This window comes from Rutidosis leptorrhynchoides, chromosome 3 (genome assembly GCF_046630445.1).
Source record: "Rutidosis leptorrhynchoides isolate AG116_Rl617_1_P2 chromosome 3, CSIRO_AGI_Rlap_v1, whole genome shotgun sequence".
NCBI lineage: Eukaryota > Viridiplantae > Streptophyta > Magnoliopsida > Asterales > Asteraceae > Rutidosis > Rutidosis leptorrhynchoides.
This window is the reverse complement of record NC_092335.1, coordinates 139,876,958-139,899,893: the sequence shown is the minus strand read 5'-3', so window position 1 is coordinate 139,899,893 and position 22,936 is coordinate 139,876,958. Positions and strand designations below refer to the sequence as shown.

The 22,936-nt window shown below is 31.6% G+C and overlaps 1 non-coding gene across 1 annotated transcript; it reads left to right on the top strand.

Moving 5' to 3' along the window:
• The first annotated feature begins 3,973 nt into the window (after positions 1-3,973).
• On the top strand, positions 3,974-4,080 carry LOC139903518 (small nucleolar RNA R71). The gene has a single exon (XR_011778332.1). It is a non-coding gene; the product is annotated as a small nucleolar RNA R71 (small nucleolar RNA).
• Positions 4,081-22,936: the final 18,856 nt, after the last annotated feature.

Below are 22,936 nucleotides of genomic sequence, written 5' to 3'. Positions count from 1 at the left end.
GCCAGTGGTGATTGTCTTATGTAATCGATAAGCGTATCATATCCCAAGTTGACTTTAGATTTGGGAATTGAAAGGGCATGAGCAGCATTGCCTCTTGATAGGCGAATGGAAGAGTGTTCTGGTGCATTTGCAGCCCTAACAAGGCTTGGGTGCAGGTTGAACAGAGGGCCCTACACCACTTGTTCTTCGATAACCGGTGGTGGTTACTGTTCCGGTTGTTGTGGTGCTACCGATTGTTGTTGCTGTGGTTGTTGTTCCTCTGGCTGGTTTGCAGCAGGTGGTGATTGATGTTGTTGTTGTTCTTCCATTGATGATTTCGTAGAAGATGGATGTATGAATTGATTTGAAGATTTGGGGATTTTTAGAGAGAAGAGTGTGAATTTGAAAACTGAATAACCGAGGGTTATTATGGAAGATAAAACACTCTTTTAACCGTTATGATTGGGTGAAAAAGGTAGGAGAGAGAAAATGACAACTACCATTAGCAGGCGCGTGGGCAGATGTGACAGACTGGCACACTCGAGGGGACACAGACTGTTGATTTGACGTATATATGGCTTGAACACTCATACCTCCCATTCAACATTAAATGCAGCATGTTTTAATTAAAAAAAAATGATCTAAAAACCACAAAATAAGTTCTGTATTAAATACAAAATACTTTGATACATTTAATATGTCATGAATTTAATTTAAATCATTGGGAGTAAATGAGTTTCAGATTTAAGGAATCATTTAATTTTGTGAGCTATTTATTATTTCAATTAAAAACATTTTGAGTAACCAAAGTATAAAAGACCTTGTTGTACTGAGTGTTTTACATGTAGGCAGTAAGTGATCAAGAATGACTTACTAGTTTGCCCTACATGTTGTAGAGCCAGCACACCAACAAAAATTGTCTTTTATTTAAAGTTCAAGCATACCCAGCTCAAAATACGTCTCATCTAAGGGCTTTGTTGAAATAAAATGTAGCTCCACATCTCCTTTTTGAACATGATCCCTTATGAAGTGATATCGAACGCCAATGTGCTTTGTTCTTGAATGCATCATAGGATTGTTGGTGATAGCTATTGCACTTGTGTTGTCACAGTAGATTGGAGTCTTTATAACATGAACACCATAGTCTTTCAGCTGGCTTTGCATCCACAGTACTTGAGCAGTACAACTACCAGCAGAAACGTATTCTGCCTCAGCAGTAGATGTGGACACAGTATTTTGCTTTTTGCTCGTCCAGCTGACTAGCCTACCACCCAGTAACTGGCAACCACCAGTAGTACTTTTCCTGTCTATTTTACAACCTGCAAAATCAGCATCTGAATACCCAATTAGCTCAAAATCCTGGTCTTTGGGACCATAGACCACGTTTATGAAATGTCTTGTTCTTATTGATTAAAAACGTTCCATATTAATTGATTTCGTTGCGAGGTTTTGACCTCTATATGAGACGTTTTTCAAAGACTGCATTCATTTTAAAACAAACCATAACCTTTATTTCATCAATAAAGGTTTAAAAAGCTTTACGTAGATTATCAAATAATGATAATCTAAAATATCGTGTTTACACACGACCATTACATAATGATTTACAATACAAATATGTTACAACAAAATAAGTTTCTTGAATGCAGTTTTTACACAATATCATACAAGCATGGACTCCAAATCCCGTCCTTATTTAAGTATGCGACAGCGGAAGCTCTTAATAATCACCTGAGAATAAACATGCTTAAAACGTCAACAAAAATGTTGGTGAGTTATAGGTTTAACCTATATATATCAAATCGTAACAATAGACCACAAGATTTCATATTTCAATACACATCCCATACATAGAGATAAAAATCATTCATATGGTGAACACCTGGTAACCGACATTAACAAGATGCATATTAGAATATCCCCATCATTCTGGGACACCCTTCGGATATGATATAAATTTCGAAGTAATAAAGCATCCGGTACTTTGGATGGGGTTTGTTAGGCTCAATAGATCTATCTTTAGGATTCGCGTCAATTAGGGTGTCTGTTCCCTAATTCTTAGATTACCAGACTTAATAAAAAGGGGCATATTCGATTTTGATAATTCAACCATAGAATGTAGTTTCACGTACTTGTGTCTATTTTGTAAATCATTTATAAAACCTGCATGTATTCTCATCCCAAAAATATTAGATTTTAAAAGTAGGACTATAACTCACTTTCACAGATTTTTACTTCGTCGAGAAGTAAGACTTGGCCACTATTGATTTACGAACCTATAACAATATATACATGTATATTAAAGTATGTTCAAAATATATTTACAACACTTTTAATATATTTTGATGTTTTAAGTTTATTAAGTCAGCTGTCCTCGTTAGTAACCTACAACTAGTTGTCCACAGTTAGATGTACAGAAATAAATCGATAAATATTATCTTGAATCAATCCACGACCCAGTGTATACGTATCTCAGTATTGATCACAACTCAAACTATACATATTTTGGAATCAACCTCAACCCTGTATAGCTAACTCCAACATTCACATATAGAGTGTCTATGGTTGTTCCGAAATATATATAGATGTGTCGACATGATAGGTCGAAACATTGTATACGTGTCTATGGTATCTCAAGATTACATAATATACAATACAAGTTGATTAAGTTATGGTTGGAATAGATTTGTTACCAATTTTCACGTAGCTAAAATGAGAAAAATTATCCAATCTTGTTTTACCCATAACTTCTTCATTTTAAATCCGTTTTGAGTGAATCAAATTGATATGGTTTCATATTGAACTCTATTTTATGAATCTAAACAGAAACAGTATAGGTTTATAGTCGGAAAAATAAGTTACAAGTCATTTTTGTAAAGGTAGTCATTTCAGTCGAAAGAACGACGTCTAGATGACCATTTTAGAAAACATACTTCCACTTTGAGTTTAACCATAATTTTTGGATATAGTTTCATGTTCATAATAAAAATCATTTTCTCAGAATAACAACTTTTAAATCAAAGTTTATCATAGTTTTTAATTAACTAACCCAAAACAGCCCGCGGTGTTACTACGACGGCGTAAATCCGGTTTTACGGTGTTTTTCGTGTTTCCAGGTTTTAAATCATTAAGTTAGCATATCATATAGATATAGAACATGTGTTTAGTTAATTTTAAAAGTCAAGTTAGAAGGATTAACTTTTGTTTGCGAACAAGTTTAGAATTAACTAAACTATGTTCTAGTGATTACGAGTTTAAACCTTCGAATAAGATAGTTTTATATATATGAATCGAATGATGTTATGAACATCATTAATACCTCAAGTTTAGTAGGTAAACCTACTGGAAGTGACAAGAAATGATCTAGCTTCAAAGGATCTTGGATGGCTTGAAAGTTCTTGAAGTAGGATCATGACACAAAAACAAGTTCAAGTAAGATTTTTACTCGAATTAAGATAGTTTATAGTTATAGAAATTGAATCAAAGTTTGAATATGAATATTACCTTGAATAAGAAAGATAACCTACTATATATAACAAAGATTTCTTGATCTTAGATGATTACTTGGAATGGATTAGAAAGCTTGGAAGTAAATTAGTAAACTTGAAGGGATTTTTGAAGTGTTCTTGAAGTGTTCTTCCTATGATGATTATAGCTTGATTCTTGAAGTGATTTTTGATGAAGATGATGATTAACTACTGGAAAAATACGTTCATAATAGTGTGTGTGTGTTGAGAGAGAATTGGAAGTGAAATGGAGTGAATGATGAGTGGTAATTGGTGAGTGGTGAGTGGGGTTAAAAGGAGTTCTAGTTAGTTGACTAGCTCATGATAGAAGTTAAAATTGATTAGTCATACATGACATAATCAAGAGTGGAATCCCATGCTAGTTCCTATTAGTATATACCCATAGTAAGTACGTTTTGAACCTGTGTATAATACGGGTAGTGATGTCGCATCCTTGGTAGAATATTTGTACTATTTGACAGGTATCTAAACCATGTTGCGGACATCCTCTTAATAACTTTTCAAATCTTGTCCACGCCTCATATAGAGTTTCATTTGGTTTCTGTGTGAACGTAACAATTTCTCCTTGAAGTCTTACGGCTTTAGATGCAGGAAAGAATTGTTTAAGAAATTTTTCAACTAAAACATCCCATGTATCAATCGCCCCTTCAGGTAACGATTCCAACCAATCTTTGGCTTCTCCCTTTAAAGTCCAGGGAAATAACATGAGATATATCTGTTCATCCTCAACTTCTCGGATTTTAAATAGTGTGCAGATCCTATTAAAGGTACGTAGATGTTCATTTGGATCTTCCTTCGGTGCACCACTAAATTGGCATTGATTAGTCACCATGTGTAGAATTTGTCCTTTGATTTCATAATCTGGCGCATTAATGTCTGGATGAGTAATTGCGTGACCTTGGCTAGTGCGTTTAGCTCTCATTCGGTCTTCCATACTTAAAGGTTCCAGATTCTCCATAATTGAATTTGTTGAATCAGAATCACTAGAGGATTCTGATTTAATGGTTCGTTCCTCAACAATCTCTGTTTGAATTATTGGTGGTTCCGGAGGAAAGTTTAGTGGTTCAGGATCTACGAATCGTTCCTGAATATTCTCCGGATTCTCAATTGTGAGGTCGGGTTCAAAAAATGGATTATCGGAAATTTGAACTGGAGTACTTGGTCGAATGGATGACGATTCTAAAGAAAAATCAACGGCAGTAATATTTGCTAAATGTCTTGATCTAGTTACAGGTGGTGAACGTACAAAAGGTGGTGAACGTCTTGCTCGGTGCATTCACTGAATATCCTATTAGTTTTTTAAAAGGAAAGAAAAATTATAATAAGTTATCCAATCAATAGACTTTTCTGATTTTGCCCACGTTTCGAATAGCCAAAAGATGCAGCAGAGGGGCAGGATTCGTTTGGTCTCAATATAATTGAGGACTGTTTGGCTCCAATAACCCGGTCCACGTACAAATCCAACTATTACTACGAACCAGAAAATTTTGATGTCTATCAATTTAACCACTTAAAATAAATTTTCGTAATTTTAAGAAATTTAGATAAGAAGTAGAATAAAAATCTATGTCCTAAAACTAGAATAGCGAGAAATAAGAAAGAAAAAGAGCGTGTCGAAAAAAGGTCGAAAAAGAAAAATGGTTGAAAAATAAAAGGTGACGGAAAAATAAAAGAAATTTATAACACTTAAAAACACTTGACTAACCTAACCTTATTACTACAACTAACATAAAATTATAATCGCAAATTGAGATTACTAATTGGAATGATAATTGATACATAGGTAAAAGTCGTCTAAAAATATTAAAGCTTACAGGAAAAACTATATCCCAAATGGAAATAACTTAAAAAGAAACTAAAACTTAAAAGGGCGTCGCAAAATTCTAAAGTACCTAAATCTTATTCTAAAGAAAAACACTTAAGGGATTTTACGGCAAAGCCTAAAAATCTATAAGTAAAAATAACTATGGCAAAAACTAAGTTTAAAACTAAATATGAGCTAAAAATACAAATATTACGCTAAAACGATTAAAAAGGGACAAAATATAAAAATATACAAAAAGTTGTAAAAATTACAATTTTTATAAAAATATTGTTTTTATATTATTTATTTTATAAAACTATTAATTTTACAATTTAATTAAACTAATTAAACTAAATAATACAAATAATAAATAAAACTAAATTAATATATTAATTAACTAATAAACCCTAATTAGGGTTTTAATAATAATAATAATTAAAATAAACTCCGTAATTAATGCAGTTGCAGTCTGGCTTGTCAGATGGGCTCATGCGATCGCATGAGTCCTAAACAATCCGGCCATGCGATCGCATGGGCTAGGGTTTCGGGCCACAGAGTGGTCTGCTACAGTACCGGACTCGATTTTTAATTTTTTTTTTTCTGTTTTTGCTGTAAAATATAAAATATATTTATTAATTAAATAAAACTTATATTTTTACAAACTAAAAGAAATAGAAATAAAGAAACTTTATAAAACTTAAATATTTACCAAACTCTAAAAAAATATTTATATTTTTGTTTTTCTTTTAATATTTTTGAATATTTAAAACGTGTTTTTACAAAAGCGTACTAAAAATAAAAATCTTTTTTTTTATATATATTAGCGTTGCGCTTCCGGCTTTTAAGCTAGATTGAGTCCCCGGCAGCGGCGCCAAAAATAACTTGATGTTTCGCGAGGTGTATATAAAATACTATTAAATTTTACAAGGAAATACTATTAAATACGATACAATTTTACACAAGATATTTATTTATTTATAGAATGGATATACTTAAACCTTGCTACAATACTTATAGGCAGTGTACCTAATCGTACAGTAGTGTAGTTTTTAGTAACTCCAGTTCGTTCCACAGGGAAAATCTTTAAACAAAGCTTAACGCTATATTAGTTTACTTTTATAAAAATACAAATATATATACATGTAATATTATTATTATAAAGGGGGGTTTTTACCGTTTAATGACCGGTTTGTCGATTTTAAAACTTTAGTTGCAGTTAAAACCAAATGTAAAATATAAAAAATACAAGACTTAATTTAAAGCGTAAAGTAAATAACGATAATGAAATTGCGAATAATAAAAGTGCGATAAAATAAACTTGCGATAATTAAAAAGTACGATAATTAAAAGTGCAATTAAATACAATAACAATAAATAAAAATGCGATAATTAGAAGTGCAATTAAATATAAAATAAAGGAAATTAAATATGAAATAAAAGAATTATGCTTATTTAAACTTCCGTAATCATGATGTTTGACGTGTTGATTTTAGTTTTATGCCCATGGGTTAATTGTCCTTTGTCCTGGATTATTTAATATGTCCGTCTGGTTTTTGTCCATAACAGTCCATCAGTCATAAATATAAAGTGCGAGTGTCCTCGTCAAATTATTCTTATACCCGAAGTTAAATATTCCAACTAATTGGGGACTTAAACTGTAACAAGATTTTAATAATTTGTTTAATAATTACACCAGGATGTCGACTGAGTGTAACCCAAGGTTTTAATATTTTGTTATCAATTATACCAAGTGTCCTTGTACATAATTTCACCCCTGTTTTAATTATTCTAGTGGCTATTAATCCATTCTCGTGTCCGGTTAAATGAACGATTATTCGTACATATAAATACCCTGCCCATCGTGTCCGATCGAGTGTAAATGGTTATTTATAGGGACGCCCAATTGTAAATCTTTATATTGACATTAACAAACTATCATTTAGTTAAACAAATATAAAGCCCATTAATAGCCCATAGTCTAATTTCCACAAGTGTCGTTCTTTTATCCAAACCCCAATTATGGTACAAAGCCCAATTACCCAAATTTAGTAATTAGCCCAACATCATGATTACTTCGGATTAAATAAGCATAATAATAACTTAGCTACGAGACATTAAATTAAAAAGGTTGAACATAACTTACAATGATTAAAAATAGCGTAGCGTTACACGGACAGAATTTCGACTTACACCCTTACAACATTCGCTAAAATACCCTTATTATTAGAATTATAATTAAAATTAAAATTAAAATATAAATTATAAATATAAATATTACGTATGAATGGAGAAGAGAAAGATAGGATGGATTTTACGTTCACCAAACTGCGAATTTATAGGCCAGTGAACTGAAAAAGGAGCTCATGCGATCGCATGAGCTTTGCTCTTCAAGGCCATGCGATCGCATGGCCAGCTGGGGAGGCTCACATTTGGTTGTTTTCTTCTGCCGACGGTTTTATAAATAAATATAATATATTAAATAATTATAAGAATTATTTAAATATTATATTATATTTATGTGCATAGTTGACTTGTAATTTTTAGTCCGTTGTGTCGAGCGTTGAGAGTTGACTCTGGTCCCGGTTCCGGATTTTCGAACGTCCTTGCGTACAATTTAATATCTTGTACTTTTTGTTTTGAATCTTGTACTCTTGTAATTTTGAGACGTTTCTTATCAATAATTGGAACCTCGTTGATTGTATTTTGTACTTTTGAGCTTTTTGGTCGTTTGCGTCTTCAATTCGTCGAATCTGTCTTTTATCTTCACCTTTTATTATTTAAACGAATATTACTTGTAAATAGAACAATTGCAACTAAAAGCTTGTCTTTCTTGAGGAATAATGCTATGAATTATATGTTCGTTTTTAGCATTATCAATATGTCCAGAAGTTAATCAAAATGAAAGAGTTATGTAACATGACACACGATGACGTTATAATCTGTGAATCATCATGTTCCATTTAGAAACTCAGCATGACTTACTTTAATATAATCACGTTGATCAAGTGTCATTATATTATACTATCTCATGCATCAGTTCCCAACATTACTTCAATAACATTCATATTTTAAGCTCGAAAGTTTACAGAGTATAGAAACTAACAGTTTCTATATGATGTAACACTGATATCAGGAAGAGATTAATGATTTTAGGTAAAAATAGTTATGAAAATATCTCCAGAAATATGGAGGATATTTATAATGAAAGATACGATGATATCTTGGAATTTCTAATATTGATAGATGATAGAAACTATTGTCTGCAAGGGTTTAGAGTAAGGAGCAAGATGTTCACTAAAGACTTTAGCAGACATTGAATCATTTAGATTCTTTGAAGTCAAACTTATTCTTTGTGATTTGTCCACGACTTTCTTCATAGTTTCGCATAATCTGCTTTTCGGTACTAAATTTTCTATTGAATGTTTCCAATATAATGATACATAGGAAGCACGAAGAGGTATATAATTTCGGACGAGAATATTTATGAAAATATCCTCAGAAATATCGAAGATATTGATGATAATATTTTGGAATTTCTAAGTTCAATGGTTGATGGGGAAAGGTTTTTCGCAAGATTTTAACATGACTTCGGAGCAAGATGTTCTCTAAAGATTTCAACGGATCCAGAATTACCTGTATCCCTTGAATATAGGGTTTGGTCCTTGTATTTGTCCTTGGTCTCCTTCATGGGTAGCTCAATCTGTTTTCCAGTTCCAATGTTTCTGAGCTTTTCCAACATATTATTCTTTATCATCAAACTTCCGACGACTAAGGTCGTTTACGGTTGCTTACAGTTTCTGCTGCTTCATTCAGCTTTTTCAACATTCAGAGTATCGATTCGTAAACTGGGTGTCTTTTCAAAATTTCAGAATTGAAGATCGTAATTCTAGGAGATAATTGTTATATGTATACATATAACTATTGATGTAGAAATGCTACGAGATTCGAAATACTGATTGTTGATTCCCGGTAATTGGTATGGCAATTATTGTTACAGGGTATAGATGAATACAAGATGGGGTTTCAATGAATATAATGATTTTTCAGAAAGTCCAAATTCATTGAAGTTGCTGGTAATTTTACTGCTAATGTGGTGAAATATAAACGGTTCTCCGGTAACGATGACGACAAGCAAACTTATATATCGCGATTATAGTAAGGCTGATTCGAATAGAAGTTGAAGTTGATTTGTTGAAGCTGTGATAAAATTGGCTAATTTTAAAAAGAGTTGCAATGTTATTTTTGGTAATAACAATGCCAAAGGAGCTAACACAGACACGTGTTAAACGTTTACTCAAGTTCCGAATGTTTTCAGGTGCGTAACTATATGCATCGATCTTTTCTTCTGTAGATGAAGTGCGGTTGGTTCATCCTCTCGATTGAGGTGTTTTCAAGAATCATGAAAGGTTTGAACGCAGATTGTAATCATCAAGATACAAACGAGGGTTAAGATGAAATCAAGTGGCAAACTTGAAGAATTGTTTAGTTTCATATGTTATAATCAATATTTTAATTCATTTTAATTGTCCAATGTCATTAGTCCACAGTCGATAATCCACAATTAACAGTCCAATAATTCATATATAGTTTAATATATAATATTCGAATTAATTAATACATATCTTGACCCGTGTACATGTCTCAGACTCCATCACAACTCAAAGTATATATATTATTATAGAATCAACCTCAACCCTGTATAGAGAACTCGATCATTACTGCATATAGAGTGTCTATGGTGATTCCAAATAATATATATAGATGCGTCGATATGATATGTCAAAACCTTGTATACGTGTCCCGATATTTAAAGTGCGTAAAATAAATAACAGAAATTAAATGACGATAAATTAAATTGCGATAATTAAATTGCGATAATTAAATTGCGATAAATAAACTGAGATAAATAAAATATAATCAGTTAGCTAGGAACAGTTAGCTGGAAACAGTTAGCGTGGATTCTTAACAAAAATTTTCATAGTTAATTTGTTTGTTTCTATCAAATTTTTATTTCGTCAAATGTGTTCTTCATTATGCCACTTGTTGGATTCTGATAGATTAAAATCTAAATATGAAACTGAATGAAAATGGTTATTCTGTGGTGAATCAGATTCATATATTTGTGGATGTAAGTAGGATGGTAATTGACCGTTGAATCAGATTCGAAAAATGTACAGTGTAACTTATTAATGTGAAATCTAAATATTCCTCGGGTATTACCTACTCGTTAAAATATTTTCAACATTAACAGTTTGTACAAAAGAATTTTTAATTACAATCTTTATGAAAATACATATACATATATATTTTCTTCAGATATAATCATGGATTTAATGAGTTAATATGATATTAAACTCATTTGGTTTACCATTAGAACTAGAGTACATAATATCTAAAACATTAGAGATTACGTAATCGCCATGAAGGACGTAGATAGTTTATGTAGAACGATGATTATGCTTGAGGTACAGATAGTGATATTGAAGCATGGGTTGTTGATGGTACTGGTGCTGTTACTAATGGTACTGTTGGTGCCGTTGATGTTGCTGAAGCTGGTACATTTTGCACCATATTCTCCGAATTGATTTTTTTTTTTGATCGCGAAGTTCGTTGACTTATTACTCTAGGATGATTGTCGATCGGAACGAGCAGATGAATAAGGTTCGGAATTGTGGATAGAATATAATCTTGTCGAGTTACCCTGGAAATGAGACTGAAAATGGTGTCTCGAACAGGTTCGCCGGTAACCGCTTCAGGTTCATTGTCAAGAGGTGAATTCGGTTGGTGGAAGGGATCGCCTTCTTCGCGTCTCCATTGTTTAAGTCGACTACGAACTCATCAAATGAATTGGGGATGACTGATTGATTGATTCATTCCGGTGGCACCGCTTTCGGAATTTAGGTGAATATCCAGGTTGGAATAGCTGTCGGAATAACTATCGGAATAGCTATCGAAATCTGTGGGACTCGAACTGGTTTTGGGATTCATTTCGTACGATCAGATGAAGGATTTTCGATAAAAAATAGATTATAGAATGTAGATTAGTACCCTGCAATACATAATTTACATATGCATATATAATTTAATTGAACGGTGGTCTCTGAAAAATTTAACTCGCACCCAGCGAGAAGATAGGGCCCGTTATAAATTCCGGTGGAATTAATTTCTTATATTTTAATTAAATTATATATTTACAATTTTTACCTCTTAAAAAGTGTAAACTTGAAGGACCATTGTGGAAATATAGGCGAAGATTGCTACTTAAATTAATAATTATGATAATTACAATATCAACAATTAATAATAATAATAATAATAATAATAATAATAATAATAATAATAATAATAATAATAATAATAATAATAATAATAATAATAATAATAATAATAATAATAATAATAATAATATCAAATTATACCTTCGAAGCATTAAAAAGAAATAAGCTGTCCGGGAGGGGACTCGAACCCGCGACCTCTCGCTTAACACAAACATTTCTCACCATCTATCCACTTTCGATTTTTCTGATAATTACTCCTCATCATTTAGTTAAAGTAGGGTTTCAGTCCAACTAGAACACTGAACAGCAAGCCCAATTAAGCAGTCCATGAAGCAAATTCTTTTAGCTCATGAATTGGCCCAACCCAGTCATTTAAACAAAGTCCAGTACACATGAATGACTCCAAGTAATATCTTTAAAGTGAGCAAATGCACAGCGGAAGATTTCTTTCATACCTGAGAATAAACATGCTTTAAAGTGTCAACCAAAAGGTTGGTGAGTTCATTAGGTTATCATAAATAATCATTTCCATCATTTTAATAGACCACAAGATTTTCATTTCTCATAAACATACGTCCCATACATAGAGACAAAAATATCATTCATATGGATTGAACACCTGGTAACCGACATTAACAATATGCATATAAGAATATCCCCATCATTCCGGGATCCTCCTTCGGACATGATATAAATTTCGAAGTACTAAAGCATCCGGTACTTTGGATGGGGCTTGTTGGGCCCGATAGATCTATCTTTAGAGTTCGCGTCAATTAGGGTGTCTGTTCCCTAATTCTTAGATTACCAGACTTAATAAAAAGGGGCATATTCGATTTCGATCATTCAACCATATAATGTAGTTTCGATTACTTGTGTCTATTTCGTAAAACAGTTATAAAAACAGCGCATGTATTATCAGTCCCAATAATATATATTGCAAAAGTATTATTTCATACTTTGTTTACCTATTTAATTATAATGTTTAAATTATATTTTATTATATCAAATTAATATATATACATTTGTTTACATTTATTTATATACATATATACATATATATATATATACAAACACATTTTTACTTACACCCAATTGTTCGTGAATCGTCCCATTATTCAGTTTCTGATTCATAGTAGATTCAAATTTTATTTAATGTTTCTATTCCTTCTTCTTCAACCCCACAATCATTCATCATCATAACATCATACCCCTCGTCTTCATCATTAATTTTATTTACCGTCTTCTTAAATTCTATCCATCTAATCGTCATATCACCTTTATCTTGCTATCACCAATGTAATCATAGCATCATCATTCGTCTTCTCAACCTTGTACCATCATTGTCTTCATTAAATTTACTTGAAAATTGAAACAGAAGAAATGCAGCAGCAGGTAGTCTCTAATGTGGTTAAACTTGGGTTTGAATTAAATGTGTACGTGAAGACAGTTTTAGTAGATGTTTACTCGGATGGTGGAGATTTGGTGATGATTTACGAGTGTTGTAGAAAACAGAAACGTAATAGCAGTGATAGAGAGAGAGAGAGAGAAGAGAGAGTGAGGGTTGTGTCATGGTGGTTTAACGAAGGTGGTTCCCGATCGTGATTATGATTTGAGGTGGTTTTAGGTTGTGTGATTAAATAGCAGTATAAACGAGGGTGATTGTGGGGGTTTTCTTGGACCGTGATAGGAGAGAGAGAGAGAAGAGAGAGTGAGGGGAAGGTAAAGATGGTGGCGATTGTATGGTGGTGATAGGTTTGTTACAGGGTGACCGGTGACGGGTTAGGGTGGCGGAGAGCGGTGATGGTAGCCGATGCTATGGTAGGGTGTATGGTTGATTATATATAGTCTAAATGTATATGCATAAGATATATATATAAATATATCCCTAAACTTAATAATATAATAATAATAATAATAATTTTAATAAAATATCAATTAACAATGATAGTGGTAGTTGAAAAGGAGATTTGAAAAGATACAGATAAATCACGGACTACTTTACTGTTATATGTCGATATAATTAATAAGGTTGTTATATCGTGTCCATTGCTTAAACAGTTAGTGTATAAAAGTGTTCCTAAAAATCCCAAATTTTTAGATTAAATATATTTAATTATTTCACTCATTAACTGTTTGAAACCTGATTATTATAGTAAAATATATATACTGTATTTGTTCAGTTACGATTATATGTTTTAATATAAATATACAAATGTTATAGGTTCGTGAATCTGAGGCCAACTCTATACTTGTTCAATGTCGTTCTATGTATTTTTACTACAAAATACATTAGGTGAGTTTCATTTGCTCCCTTTTTACTCATTACATTTTTGGGATGAGAATACATGCAAATGCTTTATTAACTGTTTTACAATATTTATATGCGTGAGTTTCATTAATTCCTTTTTAAATGCTTTTGCAATATATATTATTGGGACTGATAATACATGCGCTGTTTTTATAACTGTTTTACGAAATAGACACAAGTAATCGAAACTACATTATATGGTTGAATGATCGAAATCGAATATGCCCCTTTTTATTAAGTCTGGTAATCTAAGAATTAGGGAACAGACACCCTAATTGACGCGAACTCTAAAGATAGATCTATCGGGCCCAACAAGCCCCATCCAAAGTACCGGATGCTTTAGTACTTCGAAATTTATATCATGTCCGAAGGAGGATCCCGGAATGATGGGGATATTCTTATATGCATATTGTTAATGTCGGTTACCAGGTGTTCAATCCATATGAATGATATTTTTGTCTCTATGTATATGACTAATAATAATTTTGTTAAGCATTGACAATACACATACTATTTCATAATATATTTTACTATAATTGTATTAATCATAATCTTGATGAACTCAACGACTCGAATGCAACGTCTTTTGAAATATGTCATGAGTGACTCCAAGTAATATCTCTAAAATGAGCAAATGCACAGCGGAAGATTTCTTTCCTACCTGAGAATAAACATGCCTTAAAGTGTCAACCAAAAGGTTGGTGAGTTCATTAGTTTAACATAAATATTCATTTCATAATTTTAATAGACCACAAGATTTCATATTTCTATTTCTCGTAAATATACGTCCCATGCATAGAGACAAAAATATCATTCATATGGATTGAACACCTGGTAATCGACATTCACAGTGTGCATATAAGAATATCCCCATCATTCCGGGATCCTCCTTCGGACATGATATAAATTTCAAAGTACTAAAGCATCCGGTACTTTGGATGGGGCTTGTTGGGCTAGATAGAACTATCTTTAGAGTTCGCGTCAATTAGGGTGTCTGTTCTCTAATTCTTAGATTACCAGACTTAATAAAAGGGGCATATTCAATTTCGATCATTCAACCATATAATGTAGTTTCAATTACTTGTGTCTATTTCGTAAAACAGTTATAAAAACAGCGCATGTATTCTCAGTCCCAAAAATATATATTGCGAAAGCATTTAAAAAGGGAATAATAAAACTCACAATACTGTATTTTGTAGTAAAAATACATATGACGATATTGAACAATGCAGGGTTGGCCTCGGATTCACGAACTTATATCATCCATATATTTATTAATATCTATACTTGTAATTGAACAAAGGTATATATTATTATAGTGACATAATTCCTATTTTAATAATTTATATGCATTTTATAAATATATTAAAATATTAAGTTTCGTTATGTTATATGTAATAAATAAATATATGTATATATTTATATATATTATTTGTTAGTTAAAACAGTACTTTAATAATACCAAGGTAATATGATAATAGTGTTGATACTAATGTTAATAAAAATCATAATATTATTTATAATTCTATTAATAAATATATTAATGATAGTTTTCATTAATCAAACTCATAATATTGATAATATCAGTAGTTTTTAAATAAATGATTAATTTACTAGTAATGGTCATGAAAATATTAATTTTTGATAATAATACATAATCCTTAATAATTATAAAAATATCTATTTGTTAATTATGATGATAAGTTTGATTATAATCCTACTAATAATCATATTAATAATAATATTGATATTGTCACTAGTACTTTTGTGGATAATAACAATAATAATACTAAAAATTCATAAAATGATACTAATAATAATATTTATAATAATAATTTTGTATTATGTTCAATAATAATAATAATGTTACTAATAATAATAATGATCATAATTATAATTATAATACATATATTAATATTAGTAATAATAATAACAATGATAACACTTAATAACATTAATACTTGTAATTATAATAATCATAACATTAAATAATAATAATGATCATAATAATTACTAGTAATAATAATAATAATAATAGAAATAATGTTAAGAGTGTATACCCTTGAAATTTTGAGTAAAAAGAAATGTTCCCAACAAGACTCGAACCCGCGACCTCTCAAAACCCAGAAACACTCTGAACCATTCCACCATTCCTTTTATTTCTAATTTAATTCAAGACCTAAAATCCTTTAACTCGATTTCTTGTTTCTCTTTCTTTTCTATTACTTCCACTAATCAATTCATCATAACGGATTACATCATTATCATCATGGTAACATCATTTATCATGCCATCATCATTATCATGCATCATTATGATCAAAATCTTCATTTACTATCTTAAGTAATTAAAACAGCTCGATCAACCAAGATCTTACCCAACTGATTCGGCCCAATAGCTGATGGGTAGTGCAAAGCCCAACTCGAGTATTTGGTGGACTACAACTAACTCATAAACAAGCTTGGCCCAACAGCACACTTCGGCCTAATCTCAACAGAAAACTTGACAGCCCAACAGAAGTTTCGTGGCCCAGCAGAAGTCTTAAACTAATTAAGGCAGCTTTTAAAAAATAAAGGAATAATTTCGCAGGTTCCTGGTTTCGATCTCCTGACCACCTGGTTAACCATACTCGCTTCTAACCATTGCACCATTCTTCAGTTTCTGATTCATAGTAGATTCAAATTTTATTTAATGTTTCTATTCCTTCTTCTTCAACCCCACAATCATTCATCATCATAACATCATACCCCTCGTCTTCATCATTAATTTTATTTACCGTCTTCTTAAATTCTATCCATCTAATCGTCATATCACCTTTATCTTGCTATCACCAATGTAATCATAGCATCATCATTCGTCTTCTCAACCTTGTACCATCATTGTCTTCATTAAATTTACTTGAAAATTGAAACAGAAGAAACGCAGCAGCAGGTAGTCTCTAATGCGGTTAAACTTGGGTTTGAATTAAATGTGTACGTGAAGACAGTTTTAGTAGATGTTTACTCGGATGGTGGAGATTTGGTGATGATTTACGAGTGTTGTAGAAAACAGAAACGTAATAGCAGTGATAGAGAGAGAGAGAAGAGAGAGTGAGGGTTGTGTCGTGGTGGTTTAACGTAGGTGGTTCCCGATTGTGATTATGATTTGAGGTGGTTTTAGGTTGTGTGATTAAATAGCAGTATAAACGAGGGTGATTGTGGGGGTTTTCTTGGACCGTGATAGGAGAGAGAGAGAGAAGAGAGAGTGAGGGGAAGGTAAAGATGGTGGCGATTGTATGGTGGTGATAGGGTTGTTATAGGGTGACCGGTGAAGGGTTAGGGTGGCGGAGAGCGGTGATGGTAGCCGATGCTATGGTAGGGTGTATGGTTGATTATATATAGTCTAAATGTATATGCATAAGATATATATATATATAAATATATCCCTAAACTTAATAATATAATAATAATAATAATAATTTTAATAAAATATCAATTAACAATGATAGTGGTAGTTGAAAAGGAGATTTGAAAAGATACAGATAAATCACGGACTACTTTACTGTTATATGTCGATATAATTAATAAAGTTGTTATATCGTGTCCATTGCTTAAACAGTTAGTGTATAAAAGTGTTCCTAAAAATCCCAAATTTTTAGATTAAATATATTTAATTATTTCACTCATTAACTGTTTGAAACCTGATCAAAAAGGCTTGAAAATTATTTATTTTCTGTTCTAATTTATATGTACGGAGTGCTAATGTTTAAACTTAAAAATCTAAAAATATTTTTAACAAATCTAAAATCTTCGTAATCAATTTACAATCCAACTTTTATCTCAATCATTCATGAACATGCATTATATTTATATTAAAACTAACGAAACGTCAACCGAGTGTTCTTGACGTTTACTAATTAGGCTCGAAATCAGTTATTTTTAATATATTCACTTTCTATATGCAAACAGTTTTAAATAGCAAGTTTTATCTACTAAAAATAAATATATTATATATTTTTAATATAATTATATATATTTACAAGAAATATTTACATACATATTTATATATATGTATACATATATATATCTATACATTTATAATAATAGCTTTCATTACAACGCATAATATTTTACATATTTATTTTCAACAATTAAATCATATATTATTTCAAATATGTATATAGTTAGTCCCGTTGGGTTCGTGATATTTTTTCGAGTTGAACGGTGGCCTTGGAAAAATTTAACTCGCACCGAGTAAGAAGATGGGGCCCGTTATAAATTTGGGTTGAATAAGTTTTTTTGATTTTAATAAAATTATATATTTACATTTTTTACCCCTGAAAAAGTGTAAAGTTGAGGGGGCGATGTGTAAATTGTGCGAAAGTTGGGGGGCTCTTTGTAGTGTGAACACAAACTCAAAACGGCATCGCGTTATAACTAAAACGACAAAAAACCCCATGAGATTTAGCGTATAGGGTATTCTTCAGTTTCTGATTCATAGTAGATTCAAATTTTATTTAATGTTTCTATTCCTTCTTCTTCAACCCCACAATCATCCATCATCATAACATCATACCCCTCGTCTTCATCATTAATTTTATTTACCGTCTTCTTAAATTCTATCCATCTAATCGTCATATCACCTTTATCTTGCTATCACCAATGTAATCATAGCATCATCATTCGTCTTCTCAACCTTATACCATCATTGTCTTCATTAAATTTACTTGAAAATTGAAACAGAAGAAACGCAGCAGCAGGTAGTCTCTAATGTGTACGTGAAGACAGTCTCTAATGTGGTTAAACTTGGGTTTGAATTAAATGTGTACGTGAAGACAGTTTTAGTAGATGTTTACTCGGATGGTGGAGATTTGGTGATGATTTACGAGTGTTGTATAAAACAGAAACGTAATAGCAGTGATAGAGAGAGAGAAGAGAGAGTGAGGGTTGTGTCGTGGTGGTTTAACGAAGGTGGTTCCCGATTGTGATTATGATTTGAGGTGGTTTTAGGTTGTGTGATTAAATAGCAGTATAAACGAGGGTGATTGTGGGGGTTTTCTTGGACCATGATAGGAGAGAGAGAGAAGAGAGAGTGAGGGGAAGGTAAAGATGGTGGAGATTGTATGGTGGTGATAGGGTTGTTACAGGGTGACCGGTGACGGGTTAGGGTGGCGGAGAGCGGTGATGGTAGCCGATGCTATGGTAGGGTGTATGGTTGATTATATATAGTCTAAATGTATATGCATAAGATATATATATAAATATATCCCTAAATTTAATAATATAATAATAATAATAATAATTTTAATAAAATATCAATTAACAATGATAGTGGTAGTTGAAAAGGAGATTTGAAAAGATACAGATAAATCACGGACTACTTTACTGTTATATGTCGATATAATTAATAAGGTTGTTATATCGTGTCTATTGCTTAAACAGTTAGTGTATAAAAGTGTTCCTAAAAATCCCAAATTTTTAGATTAAATATATTTAATTATTTCACTCATTAACTGTTTGAAACCTGATCAAAAAGGCTTGAAAATTATTTATTTTCTATTCTAATTTATATGTACGGAGTGCTAATGTTTAAACTTAAAAATCTAAAAATATTTTTAACAAATCTAAAATCTTCGTAATCAATTTACAATCCAACTTTTATCTCAATCATTCATGAACATGCATTATATTTATATTAAAACTAACGAAACGTCAACCGAGTGTTCTTGACGTTTACTAATTTGGCTCGAAATCAGTTATTTTTAATATATTCACTTTCTATATGCAAACAGTTTTAAATAGCAAGTTTTATCTACTAAAAATAAATATATTATATATTTTTAATATAATTATATATATTTACAAAAAAATATTTACATACATATTTATATATATGTATACATATATATATCTATACATTTATAATAATAGCTTTCATTACAACGTATAATATTTTACATATTTATTTTCAACAATTAAATCATATATTATTTCAAATATGTATATAGTTAGTCCCGTTGGGTTCGTGAGATTTTTTCGAGTTGAACGGTGGCCTTGGAAAAATTTAACTCGCACCGAGTAAGAAGATGGGGCCCGTTATAAATTTGGGTTGAATAAGTTTTTTTAATTTTAATAAAATTATGTATTTACATTTTTACCCCTAAAAAAGTGTAAAGTTGAGGGGGCGATGTGTAAATTGTGCGAAAGTTGGGGGCTCTTTGTAGTGTGAACGCAAACTCAAAACGGCATCGCGTTATAACTAAAACGACAAAAAACCCCATGAGATTTAGCGTATATGGGTAATAATTTACATATTAACTAACACACAAAAGTTATGAATAGTAACCAGGGGCATTTTTGACTTTTCACTTTTTTTTATTTTTTTATTTTAATTAAGTTTCATTTTACCAATAACGCCCCCCACACTTTTTTGAAAAATTCAAATCAACCCCTGGGGGTAAAGTGTCAAATAACCATTTTCATAAAAAAATCTTAAATAAACTCCACTCAAATATTCAACGGGTTATATCTTCTCGCTCGCAACGAATTAAATTTTTCCGACACCATTGTTAAACTCGAAATAATTTTAGGAACACAATGTCACTAGCTATACGCAAAACAGACGCTTTTTAAAAAACACTAAATATTTGGGGTACTTTTCATACACGTTGATTTTGCGTTAAATTTTTAAAAGTCGACAATTCCATAGCGAAACGCGGAGATGCACATATATTGTTAATTTAAAATAACATTTAAATCTCTCACGGGTTATACCTTTTAGTTCGACTCGAGTTGCGCTTCAACGACATTATCGTTAGCCACAAAATAATTTTACTAGACGCAATAAAATACATTGAAAACCGAACCCCGGCGCGAAGCGAGGGTTCGATAACTAAGTACTCCCTCCTACCCAGATTAATTGTCTCCAGACAAAAAACACACAGTTTAAGAAATGTCATTATCACACTGTACTTTTTTCTTACTTTACTGTTTTACCCCCAACTAATTAATTAGAAATCTCTCTCACCTTTGTAATTTAATTATTTCATTAGGAACAATATTGTAAACTTTATCAAATTACTTTTCATATTTGAAAGTGGACAATTAATCCGGGAAGGAGGGAGTATATAACTAATTAAAAATCTAGCCAGAAGTCTAATTTTCTTTCTTTGAGCAGAAAATTAAAGTGAGAGACGATTTTTGTGTGGGTGTGTTGATTAGAGGAGATCAAGCAAGACTGCAAGAGCTCTTAGATTTTTCACATGCAAGCTAATCTTTGAGTGTAAGTAACCTTTCTAACATTTACTAACACCATTAGAACTCTAGATTCCTTCACTTTTCTTCATCAATACCATAAGAACCCTAGATTCCTCCACTTTTCTTCATCAATTAGAGATATTGGGGGTATTGTAACCCCGGACTTGACGTATGAATTTTTATGCTTTTAAATCCGATTTCTTATGTTAATTTGGTTAGTTAGTGTTAAAAATGAAGTTTTTAACTTCCTTCAAACCCTTACTCCAATTTGTAAGTTAGGGTTTAAGAGTTAAAGGTTGGTAGTGATAATGAGCTTGTAAAAATTGGAAACTTGTGTCTAAATGCTTGTATGATAGAGTTTAAAATATGTTAAAATCCTGTTTGACTAAAGATTTTGACATAGTACTTTAGTAGGTTAAAGATTTGATGATTATATGATGGGTTGCGAAGACTTATCAGTCTCGAGTTTAGTTAAGATGATGTTAAGAATGAGTTTTGTGGGTTAAAGCGGTGAACCCTGAGTGGAGTTGGTCTTGATAGACCAAATTTACCAAATGTTGATGAATTGTAATGTATGTGTATATGTGTATGTATATATGCATATCTGAACGGTGCAAGCCATTTTCGAACAAAATCTGAACAGCTGGAAATTAGTGTTTGGGCATATTATACGATGTATCCATACTTTCTATTATAGAAAATAGGTAGATGAATGATGAGCTTATGTGTTTTAATTTCATCCGTGTATATGTATGCGTAGAATTGTATAATTGATTGTCATCTTACTTCATGTAAAGTACTTTCTATGTCGTATGAAGGCGATAAGGTATGTGCTTGTAATTATTTCTGACCAACATTATTAGGACAAGTTGGTTGTTGGTGTGGTTATCGCTGCTGCTATTGTTACTCCTTCGACAGATCTGCTTACTCAGCTGCTTCTAGCGGGACCGCTCATGGGTCTTTATCTTGGTGGTGCATGGACCGTCAAGCTCATTGGCCGGTAACTACGTAACTTAATTGGGAAAGGAGTATGTTTACCTGTTCGAAATACGTAGTTAGAATCTTAATAGATTGTTAGTTTGTTGTAATGTAGAGGATATTTGTTATTAGTATGAGTACTTTTCTATTTTATTTGATTAAATAATCTTTTGATAGTTTAGATTCTGATTCTTGTATTTTGTACCATTGAATCTCTACTCAAATGGCAAGTTAGAATGGATGGTGAACAGGATTGCATAACACTAGTGATCAATTTTTAATCTTTGTCAGTGTAAACAAAATGTTCAAGATTTAAATTTCCAGCAAACATGCTACCGAAAGTCCTAAACGAAGTGAAAATTTCAGAATTTTCACCAGCAAACACAGCACGAGCGCGTTGTTTACAAAAATTAGTGCCATTCGGCTGGCTACGCAAGCTAGTGATCTTTCTGCTATGGTTCACGTAGTCTCTCTTTCGATATTCTTGTGTTTTTTCATTATGATCTAAAACTCTCTACTTGGAAGTCAAAATTCAAAATGGTTGCTCTGTTTTTGGTTTTGATGTTTCAGTCAGTTCTACCATTACATTTGAATCATTTACTCATAATATCTAAAAAAGTAAAACTTGTAACAATAATTATAATATAATTATAATTATAAATAAATAATAAATAATAATACTAATAACAATGAAAATATACTATAAGGAGATGTCTTATCAATCACTTGAATAATAATTAGCCACAAACTCAGTTTTAGAAGTTTCAGTTTCAATCACTACCAATACAGGCTTTCGATTCAAATGGTAAAACATCAAGTAAATGAGA